This window comes from Protomyctophum bolini (assembly GCF_963924005.1).
Source record: "Protomyctophum bolini genome assembly, chromosome: 21".
Lineage (NCBI taxonomy): Eukaryota > Metazoa > Chordata > Actinopteri > Myctophiformes > Myctophidae > Protomyctophum > Protomyctophum bolini.
In genome coordinates this window covers 23,120,282-23,126,365 of record NC_137882.1, presented here as the reverse complement: position 1 = coordinate 23,126,365, position 6,084 = coordinate 23,120,282, and positions in this window count along the sequence as shown.

The following is a 6,084-nucleotide window of genomic DNA, read 5'->3' as shown; positions in this document are numbered from 1 at the left end:
ATCTCAACATTTTAATTAAGTAGGCATATATGCAGTAAATCTACTTATTACTTTACAACACTGCGTATATAGGCTACACACTCATTTGAAAAACGTGTATTTGATTAATTAACTTTCTATTCATTCAAATACATCATAAAGAGGTAGCATTTGTCAGATTGTGACACCAGCAGCCAACATGAACTGGACAGCTCCGTCTCCAAACACAACAATGACCTTGAGTGCATGGTGTTGAGCTGTGACCTCTACTGGGCACCGCAGATTCTGCAGTGTTCCGTTTCTCTTGTTATTAACTTTATTACAGTGTATAGTAGGCATAGGCCTATTCAATGCTTAATCATATTTAGGTGATATATGTTATAGAACTTTGAAAAATCACCAGTCCTTTCATCTCGTTTTTATTTATTTTTTTAAATACATTTTCCTTCCCTTTCTCCATTTCTCCTCTTTTCGAAAACTGTGATATAATGAATGTGGGACTGTGGGTATGTGGCTATATAGGTATATTATTTTATTAATGAATGAATTGGCTATATGTAGCTATCAAATACAAGATACAACATAGGCTACGCTGTATAATGCATTTAACATATCATTAGCCTGCCGCCTAATGATGTTTATCACTTTTTAAACGTATAGCCTTTACTCGCCTTTACTCGCCTATATACACTTTAAAGTTGGGAATGGGCTAATTCTCTCCCGGAGGTTTGTTGAGGCAAATAAGCATGAGGAGAGGGGGCCAAAATAAATCAATAATAATAAAAAACTGTCCAGCAAGAACATAGCCTAAGCATTTTGGCCTGCGCAGTGCGGATATAAGTGAAAAGTTGCGTTTTATAGTAGATGATTATTCTGTCTCACTCTCATTTGATCTCTTGTAGCCTATATACTGCCAATCTGCCATACAAACTATATATGCCAAAAAGGATTTAAAACGTTTCAATTCATCAGCCAAATAGTGTATATCAGTGATATGCATAATTGCATGCTATTTTCTTGACATGTTTTCCCCCCCAAATCATGAACTTTGAGACAAATAAGTTCAGTGTGAAACGTGGTTACTGCACTTATAGTTGGCTTATAGTTTAGCCTATAGGGCTGCGGGCAGCTGGCTATACACATGCAGACAACTGAAAATGGTATACCGGTAAAAGGAGTTGTTTTTGCTTTAACCAATTGTTGGTTTATTAAATATTCTATGTTGACACTGCGCATGCGTTGGATATAGTTATTTGCGGCCATAAGAATATGATTAAGGGCAGGTCGCTAACCCGGGGGCCCATCTCCTAAAAACAGCTGAACAAAAAATGTAAGCTAAGCTATGACTCATTATAGCCTATGCATATGATTGCAGCCTATATAGCCTATACCTAAAAGTAAAAATGTGACAGCCTTATAGTTATACAGGATAAGGAAAGCAACCATCAAACAGGATATATAGCCTAATACTGCTATGGCATGCAGGGATTTACTATTTTGCAAAGACGGTGTTGTCTGTCTTTCTTCTAGTCATGGTTTGTTGATGTTATGTTTAAGACTCTCCAGTTCCTCTGTTTTTGGTCAAGGATTCAATATTTCAAGCTGTCGTGAAACACATTCGTAAGCAAAGCTTTATGGAAAGAAAACGAATAAAAAGACAATAGTTCACCAGCGGAGGAACTAGCAGAGATTTAGCCCACAAGTTGAAAACTATAGCTTAACAAAGAGACGAAAAACATTTGGGCTATAAATGAGATCGCCAGTCTGTCTGTCTCTGTCTCTGTCTCTCTCTCTCTCTCTCTCTCTCTCTCTCTCTCTCTCTCTCTCTCTCTCTCTCTCTCTCTCTCTCTCTCTCTCTCTCTCTCTCTCTCTCTCTCTCCGTATCGCCGTCTCAAACAGTATAGCTATAATTTGATGTGATTGGATATTATTTCTAATGTAGCCATACCTACTTTTTGAGCATATGCACTCAATTGTCAAAGGTCACATGCAGCAGCTTCTTAAAGGGAATGTCACAGCTTGTTCTATGGCGTACATCCGTACACTCGTACAGGCGTCTGCAATGCTCTGCATAATATCAAATATTTGATGATACATTTTTTACAAATAATGTCAATAATAATAGCGTTTTGAGTCGACTGCGATAATTGATTAATTACTGAGTGTAGCCTATACAAACCACCGAATCACCGATACAAAATGACCTTAATGTTGCTTGAAGTTGCAAGTTCAAAGGTTTCTGAACTTTTTTGCGTATTTTAAACAATTCATTGAAAAGAAAAAAGAAAAGATCAGCAGTTAATTATATGGACCATCGTAGGTTAGATGAGATATAGGTTCTCAACTAGTGGTCCGGTGACATCCAGTGGTCCTTGAGGAGGTTCCAGGTGGTCCCCAGCTAAATGACGGAGAGTTGGTAACCAAATGGACCTTTATAGATCTTGAACTCTCAAGAGTTAAATTATTGTTAAACATCGAGCATTACTTAATTTACAAGATGTAGAGAATAGAAGAACTGTCAACGTTTTCCTGTTATCTCTCCTATGCATGCGGGTACCGTGCACATCACCATGATACTACAGGCTACAAAAATCTTATCCAAGGATGGGTGACAACTGACAATATAATATATTCTTTCGTTTTGGGTCTGAGAGGCTAAATCCCATCACTTGGTGCATGTGTGCCGCATGCATGGTCCGTGGCTCAAATGCAAAATAAATGATAGTCTAATAGGCTAATTACTTAGCTTATGAAAAGGGTTGAAAACCACTGAGTTATAGAGATAGTCCCATAAACGTGCATTATAGCCTTAGCCTATATATATATATATAGGCATCAACAGGCTATTATAACACATTTTATTTTCATATTATTTTTTATGTTTTTTTAGCAAACGTGCAGCAAACATGATCAGAATATCATTAAAGGTGTCAGCCACTCACTCATTTATTATTATTATTTATTTATTTTATTTTTCACTCAACCTTATAGAAGGCTATATAAGACTTTGCATATTTTGCAACCAATATAATAATTGAGATTAAGATTTGACTTTATGCAGACCATATCAAAAAGGTGTAATAAAAACTTGAAGTAGGTGAAATTATTTTGTCGTATAGAGTTTATTATTGTAGGCTCTTTTGATCTTTTGTCGCGAATCAATGCTACCATGTCACTTCCTTGCATGAGCCTTAATTGTCGTCAAGAATATATTACTTTTTTTGGCTCACAATTAACGCCAATGTAAAATGACTGTGACGTCAGACCATCGTAACCTGTGTGACTAATCATTAAAAAATCGTTGAGGTCTATTCTGTCAAAACTAATTGATTTATAGTGGTTTCGTGGAGGTTCCTTGGATCAAAGTTCATTCAAATCAGCTGTATAGTCAACACGTTTCTATAGGACAGACAGCCTCTTTTACCATGCTGTAACTGAAGTTCACGTTTTCGGATGAAACAAATAAATAATGATTCAATATTTTATCACCCAGACTTTAAATGTGGACTTAATTTCTGAACACACTTGTAATAATGTAGTGTTAAGTGTTATTTTTCGTTCATGATCTTCATGCCACGTGTTTCACCCTCATTATTAATAATTTAATCTCACTCAACATAGGCTACCTCGATCTTGTGTTGCGCTCTAGTCTGCAGCCTTTGCTCATACATGGCAACACATCAGCGCTTTCAAAATGACAACATGCTGCCTGCACATCCTTTGTCCAATGTCCTCTCTCTCTCTCTCTCTCTCTCTCTCTCTCTCTCTCTCTCTCTCTCTCTCTCTCTCTCTCTCTCTCTCTCTCTCTCTCTCTCTCTCTCTCTCTCTCCATCCCTCCCATCACTCTGATCCCGCGTTGACCATTCATCAATCTGAACTCACACATTTATCTCAATTTACACCCCTCCCCAACGTACCAGACTCAATTATTGAATCTGCATAAATCTGCATCATAAGCAGAAAATCCTGACCGCCCGAATCGATTCACAGCGACCATATTGCCTTTATGCGCATGCAGACGATATCCCAATGCATTCACAGATGTTGTGTGTGTATATAGAAAGATTTTCATGTCAAGGACAGTCATCCAATATATTGTATTTGGTCGCAGACTGCGGACCCCTGTAGAGTTTGTGCCTGCAGGGTTTGTGCCGCGGGACCAGCCTATACAAGATTGTGTTTAATGTATCAAGAATATTCAAAATTAAAGCAGATCTATACAAGCTTAATTGTAGATCAGCAATTTTCAAATAAGCTATAGGGTTACCGCGGTAACTATCATTTTGCGGGGACCACCGCGCCACCTCAAAGGGCGTCCCCGGACCCCATGAGAACCCCTGGTCTAGCAGCCTACTACGTCACTCCCGTCACACCCAGACCTATTTTTGAGGGGCTAGCCCCTCCTATACACAGGTTTAATGTTTGTCTTTAGTTCAATGTTTGTTTTGTAAATGCCATTGACAATGAAGGGACATTTTTGTCATAATGTGCCTCATTACGTCATATTGTCTCTTTATTGTTAATGGCGTTTAATGTTTGTGTTGGCACCGTTTGTTTTACATCACCATTAGGCTACATCACCTAATCAACATGCATTAGACTTTGATATATCAGCGCCCCTCACTTCACACGGGTGTGATTTTCCCCTTCCAGATCCCTTCAAGTGACATAGCCTATATATTTCGTGCCACTGCATGGTCATGAATCATGCATGGCGCAATTCATTCATGAAACGCACCCTAGGCTAGCCTATATAAAGGAGCTCAAGCTAAAATCAAAGCATGACTCGATCTTGTCATCTTGATCAAGATATTGCACTATATCATTCGTAATTTAATGACCAAATTACTATTGCATAATATTATCCCTACTGCAGCAATGTAATTATAAACTTTAGTTCAATTTGAAAGTCAGATGAGTTGGATTATAGGTCGGATGTTGTGCTTGTGCTGCAGCTTTCATGGAAGAAGTAGCATATACTCACAAGTAACTTTAATGAAAGTCTACCACTCCACAATTTAGTTGCAAGTAAAAGTCCGGCACAAAATAATAAGTAGGCCTATGCCTACTTAAAGTAGGCATATAAATAATGTCCCATTTCACAAGTTCAATACAAATATCTACAACGTAAGTTTTCAAATGATTGTAGTGGGAGTAAAAGTATAGGCTATCTAGTATTTTCCTCTGATATAGGCTAGTCAACCTGGGTGAGATCGGGCTGGGCTTATATATAAGTGTAAATATTGAAAACTGAAAATACCACCAATTTGTAAGTATAGCCTATACAGTAGCCTACTATAGGCTATACACTTTACTTTACATTCAATCCACTGGTTGGCTGTTATTTGGTCTGAATGCAGGGAGGTGGAGTGATGGAGTTACTATGTTTTATTTTGAGTTAGTGTTTGTAAACAATTGTAAGTATTGCCTTTGTTAAATATGAAATGTTTGTCTGTGTCGGACCCCAGGAAGACTATAGCTTTTGTCAAGGCAAAAGCTAATGGGGATCCTTATAAACAATGAGAGAAGATGCTATATATGGCATGCTATTGCTTTGGAAACATCAGTTTGAATCCTCATAATATGTGGATTTTCTTCATATCGACCAATCCCGCTGAGAGCCTTCCTACATTCCTATGAGCGGAGGTCTTTGATGGGCAAGGGTTCCAGGGAATGGGGTCCCCATTTTTGTTTAAATTGTCGACATACAAGCTCTCATGCGACGCGTTGAGAGCTAAGTTGTAGCCGATATACATACATCTATAGGCTATAAGCCAAGGAAGGTAGTCGAATGTAGCCTATACCTACAGTCCCACACTAGGCTACAAGCATTCAGATCAGGTTTGGTTTCTCTCTTCAAATTCTATAGCCTTGATGCAAGGCTATAGAATTTGTATGGCTAATATAATTCAATCTATACTATTTACTAAATCTAATCTAATAACCAGATCCCTGGCACCAAATAGTTTTAAATCGAGGGTCCGCGGACGCGGATTAATACGTGTGGTTTTAACGTGGGAATATTTGAGAAACACAGTTCCAGACTCCAGAGAGAGAGCAGCTTTATTTTTTATTTTTTGCCTTCTTCTTTCAAACAGCTCCATG